Source organism: Rhinolophus sinicus, linkage group LG01 (assembly GCF_036562045.2).
Source record: "Rhinolophus sinicus isolate RSC01 linkage group LG01, ASM3656204v1, whole genome shotgun sequence".
NCBI classification, from domain to species: domain Eukaryota; kingdom Metazoa; phylum Chordata; class Mammalia; order Chiroptera; family Rhinolophidae; genus Rhinolophus; species Rhinolophus sinicus.
This window is the reverse complement of record NC_133751.1, coordinates 149,540,049-149,552,480: the sequence shown is the minus strand read 5'-3', so window position 1 is coordinate 149,552,480 and position 12,432 is coordinate 149,540,049. Positions and strand designations below refer to the sequence as shown.

General features: G+C 34.1%; 1 protein-coding gene across 7 annotated transcripts in view; it reads left to right on the top strand.

Moving 5' to 3' along the window:
* The window catches only part of KCNH7 (potassium voltage-gated channel subfamily H member 7), a 438,379-nt gene that overhangs the window by 392,370 nt on the left and 33,577 nt on the right, over positions 1 to 12,432 (top strand). The window lies entirely within an intron of this gene.

Genomic DNA, 12,432 nt, shown 5'->3' with positions numbered 1-12,432 from the left:
TTTAAAAGTTTTTTGTTTGTTTGTTTAGTTTTTTAACATGAGCCAATTGGGTAAATTTTCTTGTATAGTTCAGAGATCATGTCCTGTTTTTCAAAGGTCTCACTGAACCTATGGCTTATACAATTAGTTTTCTAGATTTCCTTTTGTTATACGATTAAAAAGAAAATCCTGTAATCTGTTTAAAATATAGTTTTCTAAATTATTTTCTTCACATGAATAGAAGATAGTACTGGTAGAATTTAAGCAAGTCATTATTTTCCTATTGATTTAAAATACCACCTTATTTATACATTAAATTATCAGATGTAATTGGGAGACATATCTTTACTCTGAAATTGGCTACATTTTTCCATTCCTATGACAATATAATAATAATTTGTACTTAGTGGTTTTATACCATGCATTAATATCTGGCAAGGTAGGTCAACCCTTATTAATCTTGTTTTTCTTATCAGCTACTTGAGAATACTTACTCTTCCATGTAAAATATATGACTATTTTTATTCAATTACAACAAACTCCATGTTGGGCTTTGGAGATAACCCAACAATTGTTAAATCTGGCTCATAGAAATCAGAAACTGTAACGTATCAAGATCTAACCAATAATTTCAATAATATGTGTAATCATAGGCATAAGCAAGGCATGGAGATCCTTCCTTGTTATATTAGCACATGTTCTGGCTCAAATTTAACATAGGAAGTCCCTAGACAGTGTATGTGTGTGATGACATAACACTTAAGCAGAATGAAACACTTTAGGTCATTAAACACCCATATTTTATAGTCCAGAAGTTACATAGCTTACCTGACATTTTCCAGAAAGCGGTGTCCTATAAATCTACTGACAAAAGGTTTGTTTGTCATAATTTAGACTAGATACATTGTACTAAAAATACACTGTAGAAAGGAACTACCCCACACTCTTAGTGTGTTTGCCAAGAGCAGGTCACTAATGTGTGTCACTGGCTGCTCACTTTTATTTGCAGGTGTTCTTTGGGAAAGATAGAGAACGGATTGTAAGCCTGCTGCTAACTCTGCCCTTCCTATAAATTTTGTATTGATTTTTACATAACTTTGGAATTTCAATAATAAGTTTGCGTTATTGCTGCACATTAAAACCATCTGAATTATGTTACACAAATTTCAGGGTTTCAGATCTACTCTACAATTAAATCAGAATTGCTTATAGTGAAGTCTGAGCATCCGTATTTTTATGTCTATCCTAATATATAGCCCGGATTGAGAACCCCTGGTTTAGATCTTAACAATACATTTCCTTCAATAAGACTTTGTCATTTTCTTTTTAGGAACTCTTACCTTTGTTATTAAAATTATTCTTAAATTTTATATAGCTTAGTCACTTGAAAAAATGAAATACATAACACATTTTCATTTTTACCTACTTCTAGATAACAAGGAGTAAAGCTATCTTCTTTATAGCCACTTTAACGAATTCTCTGCCTCATTCTAATAGGACCTTTCCCTTATTTTGGTGAAATTTAGTTTGGTTGGTTTGGTTTTGGGAAATTTAGTTTGGTTTTGACAATCTACTCTAGAACATTGTAAGTATATAATCACATCAGTAGCAAAAAGAGATACGTTCATTTTCTTTTTAAAAAAATACTATTTATTGGCTTTTTTAGCTCACTAGATTCTCAAAAACAATTTTAAGCGGTAACAGCTGATTTCAATGAAAATAGTTTTTTTTTTACTCTTAAGACTAATTCTTTTCAAATATCCTTGCTTTTCTGAAATCCTACTTGGTCATAATTTTTTTTTGTTGATACTTTGGTTTTTTTAGCTAATAAATTATTTTAAATGGTGCATTATTTTATAATGGTATTGGTCTACCATTATATGCTCTCAAATGTTAGAAAACGTCTGTAAAACCATCTGATTCTGGTGGTTTTGATAGCTCTTTAATCACCATTCTAACTCTAATATGGTAATTGTTTATTCTATTTCTTCTTTGGTCAATATTGATAATTTATGTTCTGTTAAGAATTCATGTATTTTATCTAGGCTTTCAAAGTTGTTATAAAATTGCATGTAGAATTTTCTTTTAATTCACTTAGTTTTTTCCTGTATCAGCAGGTACATCTGCTTTCGTAATCTTAAGCTTGTATGTTTGTTTTCTCTCCTTTCCTTTAGCAGGCCTTTGAAAGATTTGTATATTTAAATGGATTTTTTTCAAGGAACTAGTTTTTGGGTTTACTTATTCTTGTCCCTATTCGTTTTGTTTTTAGCATTTATCTTCATTAATACCCTCCTTTTGATTTCCTTGGATTGTCATATTATTCTTAATATCTGTGTTAACATCCTTTATTGATTGAGTCTTGCTTTTGTAATAGTGAAAGCATTAAGACTATACATTTTCATTTGAATGCAAGTTTTTCTGTGGGTCCATATATTTTCCTATGAAATGTTCTCCTTTTATTGCTTTTAAATTATTTCTTCTTTGATCCAGTGATTATCATAGAATGTAGTTCTTAATTTCCATGTACTTCTGATTTTCTGGTTACTTTTCTCGGGTCACAATTTTTTCTTATATTTTTGGATTATAATCAGAGTTAATAGACTATATAACATTTCCACTTTTAGAAATGTTTAAGCAACCCTACCTAATGCAAAACCTAATGCAAAAAGCAATCTTTGGCTGCATTATTTAAAATAAATGAACTTTGTAAAGGTTTTCTAAATCATTTAGCTTTATTTTCATGATGGGGGAGGAATCCTGCTCTCTCTTTTTATGCATATTTCATTCTTTTATGCACAGTATGATTGAATTATATAATTCCACTAACTATAGCTGGCATAAATAGCTTTTAAAACATTCACAGCTGGTTTATAACTCAGTTGGTCAAAGTAGAAATGTGAAAGGCTAGAACTGTGTCTGGAACATTCAGAGTGCTGGGTAACAAGAATAAATACATTTTACAGAAAGGAAATCTGATAGGTCGAGGAAGAGAACTTCTACTATTTTAAGAGCTTTTGCTATTTTGCAAAAAAGTTATATAATTCCTGATACAGCCATCATTTTCTTTAGAAAAACAATTGTATTGTTATCTAACACTGATCATTTGGGGACCAAATACCCTAACTGGTACAAAATGAAAATGACATGTATGCTAATCTCTATTCTTTGTTACTTATTGATCAAATCGATAAATAAAATGAATAAGAGACATTTTGTATCTCACCATACTGAGAGCAACTTTAGAAATCCACTCTTTTTTTTTCTATTTTATTAAATTTATTGGGGTGACAATTGTTAGTAAAATTACATAGATTTCAGGTGTACAATTCTGTATTACATCATCTATAAATCCCATTGTGTGTTCATCACCCAGAATCAGTTCTCCTTCCATCACCATATATTCGATCCCCCTTACCCTCATCTCCCACCCCCCACCCCTCTTACCCTCTGGCAACCACCAAACCATTGTCTGTGTCTATGAGTTTCTGTTTCTCATTTGTTTGTCTTGTTCTTTTGTTGCTTTTGGTTTATATACCACAAATCAGTGAAATCACATGGTTCTCTGCTTTTTCTGTCTGACTTATTTCGCTCAGCATTACACTCTCAAGATCCATCCATGTTGTCACAAATGTTCCTATATCATCTTTTCTTACCGCCGAATAGTATTCCATTGTGTATATATACCACAACTTCTTTATCCATTCATCTATCGAAGGACATTTTGGTTGTTTCCATGTCTTGGCCACTGTAAACAAAGCTGCAATGAACATTGGAGCACACTTGTCTTTATCTCTAAATGTTTTCAGATTTTTTGGGTAGATCCCCAGGAGAGGGATTGCTGGGTCATATGGCAATTCTATTCGTAATTTTTTGAGGAACCTCCACACTGCCTTCCATAACGGCTGCACCAGTCTGCATTCCCACCAACAGTGTATAAGGGTTCCTTTTTCTCCACAGCCTCTCCAACATTTGTTACTATTTGTCTTGTTGATGATAGCCATTCTGACTGGGGTGAGGTGATATCTCATTGTGGTTTTTATTTGCATTTCTCTGATGATTAGTGATGTTGAGCATTTTTTCATATGTCTATTTGCCATTTGTATGTCCTCTTTGGAGAAATGTCTCTTCAAATCCTCTGCCCATTTTTCAATTGGGTTGTTTGTTTTTTTGTTGTTGATTTGCTTGAGTTCCTTGTATATTCTGGATACTAGCCCCTTATCGGAGGCACTGTTTGCAGAAATCTTCTCCCATTCAGTTTGGTGGCCTCTTTATTTTGTCAATGGTTTCTTTTGCTGTGCAGAAGCTTTTAAGTTTCATATAGTCCCATTCGTTTATTTTAGCTTTTACTTCCATTGCCTTTGGAGTCAAATTCATAAAATGCTCTTTGAACCCAAGGTCCATAGTTTAGTACCTATGTTTTCTTCTATGCAGTTTATTGTGTCAGGTCTTATGCTTAAGTCTTTGATCCATTTTGAATTAACTTTGGTACATGGTGACAAATAGCAGTCCAGTTTCATTCTTTTGCACGTGGCTATCCAATTCTCCCAGCACCATTTATTGAAGAGGCTGTCTTTGCTCCATTGTATGTTTATAGCTTCTTTGTCAAAAATTATCTGTCCATATTTATGTGGTTTTATTTCTGAGTTCTCAATTCTATTCCATTGGTCTATCTGTCTGTTTTTCTGCCAACACCATGCTGTTTTGGTTATTGTAGCCCTGTAGTACAAGCCAAAGTCAGGAAGTGTGATACCTCCATTATTGTTCTTTTTTCTTAAGATTGCTTTGGCTATTCGGGGTCTTTTGTGGTTCCAAACAAATCTGATGATTTTTTGTTCTATAGAAATCCACTCTTATAGACAGCTATGGCATGTCACAATAATTGAAGGAATTCTGGAGTAAGTTTGGAGTTTTAGTTCATCCACAAATAAAACTCTTTAATGTATTTATATTTCAATTTTCATATATGAAAAATGGGCTACTCACCGTTCTATGTTCCTTATATGAAGTTAATAAATGAATCAAAAGATTTTTATTGTAAAATATTATACATGAGAATTATTTCTGAAACATTAAACTAGATCCAATTTCAAGATGGTGTATTAAGTACAAGGTGGTACTTAAATCATTTTTTTCATCACCTGCAGGTGGCACCTCTCTTCTTATTTTGTGAGCAAGCTCAGGTCATCAACAATTAATCCATTTAGGAAGAAGAATTTGCAAGACTTTCAATAGACCCCACTCTAATTATATTTTGTTCATCCCTCCCTTTCTCTCTCAAGCAGTTGGAGGTTGAAGGAGAGGTCCTGAAATTGCTTCTCAGGATATAAATCCCTCCTGTAACCTTTAGAAATCTTAGTGGGTTTCAAGGTTTCCCCTGAGACCTCATTTCTGAAAGTGTAATGCACCGTTTTAAGTCAGGCTTTTGCTGAATTCAAAGAAGGACTTCAGAGTCATAGGAACAAGAACATGTATGTAAAAGCAATAAATCCCCTCTACCTACACATCATCACCCACACTCTAACTCATCCTTCGCCCTGACTTAATTTGGGTCAGGTTAAAGTTTAAGCATCCTTCTGAAAGCAGAGAAACATCTCATCTCACTGTATGCTATTAACTGGGGGAAGGAGCTGTGGAAAAGGAAAGGGAAGATGCAGGAAGGAGGACTCTTGTTTCATTTGTTAAGGAATGTTTACTTGTACTAAAACTGGTTCAGGATTTATGGCATTGTTTTCCATGTCTATGTGTGGCAAGTTTTTGTTCTGCTCATCTGTTTTTGTTTCATTTTAAATTATGTAACCATATAATAAATGTTGAAAAGTCACATGCAGAAAATTAGCTAATTTTCTCCAGGCTTATAAAAGTCCCTAGTCATGGATTCCACAATAATCTGCTTTTCCAACAATCTGGTTAGATATGATGGCCTCATACAAAAAAAAAAAAAAAAGTTTCCTTGTATTCATCAGCCACATAAAGGTAAAATAAGAAAGAAAATTACTAAACAATTTGAGCTTTAGACTAGGGTTATGTACATTTGTATTTTTACAAGTACGAAAAGAATCTACCTCTCACGGTCAGTGGTTAAACATGAAATGTTAAACATGTAATCACCAAGCAAACCTAAAAAATATGTTTCCTATTCCTTAATGATAAACTATAACCATAGAAATAATATGATCTGGGATGACCTCAAAATTATAGATTCCATTAAGGAAGGACATTAACTTCTAAAAACAACAAGAAGCAAGTTTTAGTATCTTATAAGTGCTAAGGATTTATCAAACTCTGAATACCCACATGGAAAACAATGATTCTATCAGAATCAAAAAATGCCATAAAATATTAAGGCTTTAGGCTTAATATTTTATATTAAGAGGCTGAAGATTTAATATATTACTTGCCTAATCTATTTGATAATCATGCTTGAAGTTTAGTGCTTCATAGGGAGTATTAATTTGTGTTTTGATTAATCCTTATTTGTCAAGATTTAAGTGCATTTAATGAACCAGAGAATTTCCCCAGAAAATTTCCTGTTAATTCTCACAGTTATCAAAGTTGTTTAAATGATTAATTTGCTGTTTAGGAGAACCATTTGCCACACTCAGACTGTCTTTCTCAATGTGCCTTTCAGCCTGCCTTTAGAAATGCCCCCCTGTACAGCTACCCTATGTGACACAAATAAAAAACTATTCATTACAACATAGATCAACTTTCCAATACTATATGGATAGGGGCTATCTATGAGGTTGGTGCAAAATTGCGGTTTATTAAAAATAGTTGCAAAAACCGCAATTACTTTTACACCACCCTAATATTAGCGAATACGTTATGATTCTTTTCAAAAGCAAATACAACAGTTTAAAACACTATGGAAGGAATATAGAGAGAGTCTTGATAAAAACTCAATGGTTGACTCTCTTCTAACAGAATCTAGAAACTGTAAGCACTCTAAGAGAGTGATTTGCAATCCAGGCTAAGAAACAGCAAACATTGAATCCTGTGTTTTAAATTTAAGGAAGTGATAATACAGTTTATTGTCAATATATTATGAATATTTAACTGCATTTAGCAATCTTTCTCTATCAGCAGCCAGGTAAAAGTTGAAAATGGAAATAACTTTCGCTCCTGCAACCTTGCCTTTCTTTAATCAAAGGGAGGGGGGACCAGTAGCATAGAGAGTATATCATAGGGACAAAAGCAAGACTTAAACTGCTGGTTGGAAAAGAGGATAATGGGTTAGAGACTGTAAGTCACCTTTCTCACCCACAAGATATATAGTTAGTATGAAAAGCAAAAATTATATTGAAATTTGATTATAAAAGAACTATTCCCAGAGTAAATTGTAATATAAAGAAGGTTCCATCTGGAATGGTGATATAATGGTGTCACATAAAAAAGGGAAAAATCTTCATTAATTATGATATTCCTCTACTCAGATTGCACTGAAACAAATGTGCCCAGGAGATATTTCTCTAGTTATAATCTATTATAGACCTGGACCAAACTGCCTTTTCAATTAAGCCCCATTACATAAAATAGGTTGTATAATTGTTTTATTAGTACAAATGCATTACAATTTAAGGATTTACTTATTAAAAAGTTAGTAAGACTATTGTTTTGATGAGCACACATATCAAGTCAGAAGCTGCTTTGATCAGAAGGCTTTCATTAACTTCAGCATCCATTCACTTCTCAATTTTGTATTCATGGCTCAGTATAGAGAAAATTTGAATTCACATACTCCGCAATTACAAATATTGGCAATGTTGTAATGTTTATCCTATTAAGTACATGTCAGCATCTGTACATTAGAGAGAATTTTAACATAAAGTTAAATACTTGTGCCTTAATGTTTGATGATGTTTGAAAAGTGCTTACTATGGCGTATTTCATTACTTCCACTTTTGTTCTCTCTGTGTGATTTCTGCAGTTTTACTTTGATTTAATCCTGCTACCTTGTTTTTCTCGTTGTTGGGTTATTCTTGTTTGAATGTTCTTAAATTTTGCGCTCTCTAGTACTAAGCTATGGAATAGAGTTAACAATCACAGAAAGCATTTCATACTCACTTGAAAATACCAATGTCTCATTTGTCTTACATAATTTGAGAGTCCAAAAGAGTTTTATGTACATAAATTAAAGTAAAAAGAAATCAATCTTGCATTTATAAAATATTCAAGAGACTTTATACCATAAGAAAGACATGGAATTTTTACCAGCCTTGAAAAAATTTTCTGAAACTTCAGGAAGTTTTACAAATATGCCTCCATACCAGTCAATATTAGAAAAGAGAAATTGGGCCTGTTTGCTCACCTTAAATTAATTTGTACCTTGAGAGTTCATTTGAACAACCATTAGTATTATAAATGTACATTATAAATGTCCAAATTTGGCATGAAAAGCAAACCACAAAAAGTTCTAGATAGATAGATAGATAGATAGATAGATAGATAGATAGATAGATATAGATATAGATATAGATATAGATATAGATATAGATATTAATAATCTAGGCATTTAAAGAAAGGAATGAGATCCAAGCATATTTTCAGAACATGTTTTATTCATTGTTATATTCGCTTGCCTAACATAGCGCCTAGTATATAGCAGACACTTAATGAATGTTTGCTAGAAGAATGAGGACTACTTTTCCTAGTGCAGGCCATGAAACTGATTCTGGGTGATGCTACATAGTCTTTGAAATCAGACTAAATCAACAAAACAATGGCTTCAGATGCACAGTGAAAGCTGCTTTGTACCCTCAGAGTTTCAGAGCATGACAGACAAGAAGGCTGTATAGACAGCAGCAGAAATGATTATAACAATCACTATACCAGCTTGTGTCCTGATTTGTACTTGGCGTAGCTACTCTTTGCAACCACATCTGCTTGGCCTGGTAAAATGCCGGTGTTTGATTGCTAAGTGAGGAAGTTTTGAGTCAGGTAGTTTAGCAGAGGAACTGACGACCTAATAAGAAAAAGTCCAATGAGTAGGAAGAAAGGAAGGAAGGCCACACAGCTGGGACGATGGAAAGGGGTGTCTTGGATAAACATCTACTTAAACTTTCCCTTTTCTTCACACTCTTTTCAGTGTTCTTCTACCTCTGTTCCACTACAGCTCCCTCTCTTTTAACTCTCCCTTTAAAAGTACATTTACTTAGGCATAACCCAGATTCCAAAGCTGCTAACTTATTTAGGACATCCAAACTTCTGAGCTAGTAAAAGATTCAATTACTGAATACTAACTTCTACTGAGTTTTACTCCAGTGATCTATGTAACTGACTTAAGAAAATTAAGAAAATCGGGTAAGGGCTAATGACACAGGAGAATTCCTTAATCTAGACATATCCTTCATGCCAAGATCTGTGTATGAGGTGTGATCAAAAAATATGGTGAATGTTTAAATAAAAAACTTATTACAGTAAAAGACACATTTCCATTAATCCCCCTCAGAATATTTCCTCTTGTTTCAAGCACACTTATCCCATTGTACTTGTCACTTTCTGAAGCAGTTCTGGAAGCCCTCTTTCGTGAGTGTCTTTACTTCATCCTCCATCATGACAACGCTCCATATCACACATTGCTTCTGGTATGACAATTTCTGTCAAATAAAAACATTATGATGTGTCCTCATCACCTTATTCACTGGGTCAGGCACCATGCGACTTCTGGCTCTTCCCCAAAGTCAAAATGATTCAAAACATTGAGGCAGCCATGATAGTGCAACTAAAGACACTTACAAAAGAGGACTTCCAGAACTGCTTCAGAAAGTGGCAAGAATGATGGGATAAGTGTGTTCGAAGTTAGGGGGAGTATTTTGAAGATGATTAATAGCTATTTTTTTTAATTTAAACACTCACTGCATTTTTCAATAACACCTCATATCCACCCCCACCCACCCCCGTGTAAACAAAGACTTCTCTGGGGGATTCTATGGCACCTCCAACTGAGGTCATTCTTTCTAATGGGTGTCACTTCTAGTAGGATGAATATTAGGAGATGGCAACATTTAATATGGATACTTGAGAAGAGAATGATATAAAACTTTCCCAAGTTTCCTTTAAGGTTTTGTGAGTGATTCTAAGAAAATTGAAATTCCAAAAATATGTTTGTAAATTGATTTAGTAAGTGCCTGCTTTTGAAAGGATTTAAGATAACTGACAGTGAAAACCTGAGTGCAAGTAAGATAAAACATTTAACACAAGTCAAAAATAGGAAACAAATGTTAGAGAGATGAAAATAAAAAGAATTCTTAAACTCTATTGAGTCAATGGAGCCCAAAACTTAGTGGGGAATTTCTTATACAACATAGAGACCAAAGTAAAAAACATAATGAGTGTTGCATCTCTCAAGTCCTAATGAAAGAGAATATACTAGTTCTTCAGGAACAACAAATATGTGTGACCATAAAAATAAAAAAAAAATACAAAAGAAAGGAAGGAAGTAGGAAAGGAAAACCAGAAATAAACTGTCTTTTGAACATCTGCAGTGCATGGGATGATTTACATACATTATTGCATTTAATTGTGGACACAACCCTGTGAAGTAGTCGTTATTATTTTTACAATAGAAGAAACTGCATCTCAAGAAAAGTTAATTGACTTGACCAAAGTCACAACTAGTTAAGTGATGAAAGTAGGACGTTAGCTCATGCCTGTCTGATTCCATAGCTCATATAAAACATGCAGAGAAGTGAATAACCCCTACCTCTCTATCTTACGCACATCTTCCAACTCAAAACTTCATACACACCCATGTGTACACACACCCACACACTTTTTCCTTCTATATTCAAGCTGTACTCAGAAAGTATAAGTGAGAAATTTCAGGAAAATGCCAGAAATAGCAGTTACAAACTCAGTATTTTCTTTCCAAATACTGTAACGACAGCAATATCTCTCTTGTTTATGTGATATGTAAAAATGCCTTTTTGTAGCTTATTCCAGGCAAATCTTAAGAGAAAAATAAGTATATCTAATTTGTTACTTGATATAATACTCTTTACATTTTTGTCTGTATGGGGGCATCTGAGAGTTACTATGTTGACACCACAACAGTGGACTTCAGGAAGGAAAAGTAAATCATATGTAAAGATGTCAGTGAACTGAGTTTTTTTCCTACTATAGCACCCCCAGATAAAGTGGCCCCATTTCTGAGAACATGTACAAACCTAGCTTAACTCCAGTCTATCATCACTTGCCAAAGAATCCAATGTAACATTTAGACAGGCAGATGGGATCAGCGACCCAGAGGGTTGGTTCCCTGAGAGAAGCCAGGTTGTTTAGGATTCCAACAAGAGTGAGAAAAGGGCCTCCAGCTCCCAAAAGCAGGGATGGGCAAAGATGAAGCAAGTTATCGTTTTGGAGAGGTCTTCAGTCCCAGTAGGAAATCTGTCAGAAGTTGCGTCATGTAGAGGAAGCCGGGAAGTTACAGTTAAGGGGAGAGGCTTCAGATGAGTGTCCAGAAACTCAGAGAGAGGAAGGCTCATTTCTTTTGGGTCTGAGCCAGGGGATACTTCAGGATAAGAGCCTGAGTTCCTACAGACGTGCGGAGCTGGGTGAGCAGTGTCTGACAATTGGCACACTCTTTATTGGTAACTATGACAAATTTTCAATATTGTAAAGGCTCCTATTCTCTGGCAAAAAAACACAAATGGATGAAGTGACTTGCACAAGCATCAACCTGTGGCAAATTCATGACCAAAACTCATATTCTGTGAGGTTGTGTTTTTTTTTCTAAAACACCCTTGACCCGTTTCTGTGAGTGACGACACAATGAAGAAGAGAAGATCAAGAATGGTGGCTGTCGTGTTTCAGATCTCTTCTTGATCCATTTGTATTTTAACCACAGTCCATCTGATCTATTGCATTACCCACTGGTCCTACAGAAGCTGGAGTCCTGTGGCTACTTTGATATTTAAAGTGATGATAATTGTCAATTAATTCAAATGTAACCTAATTTGAATTTCCTCTATGGGTGACATACATTTGAATTATCTAGGCAAATAATTAATAATTACTTTTTAACTATATTGGATAGCAATAGTAAGGTTGGCCCAAAAAGGTAGGAACTCCTAAATTGCATTGTTAGTCACTGTGTAATGCCTCCTCCCTCTTACCCCAAAACATATTTAAATGGATGTATTTTTACTGACAGAGTAAAAAAACATGACAATTAAAACCCCAAATAGCTAAACACATACAGAGAAGCAAGAGTTGAGTGTCTTTGCACACTGAATACTGGGAATTTTATAAAATACCATGAAATTTTATTCAGTTTAAATTGAGTAGCACTTGTCACAAACTATTGTTTAATCTTTTCTACAAGTTTTGAATTAGTCACTGAATAAATAGGCTGTCATAAAGCCCTGTTAAAAGCTTTATGTGTGCATTGTAAATTCTGGCATAATTTCCAATTCTGAAATCTGAACTACTTTTTTAAAGTCTGTTTGCTGTTCT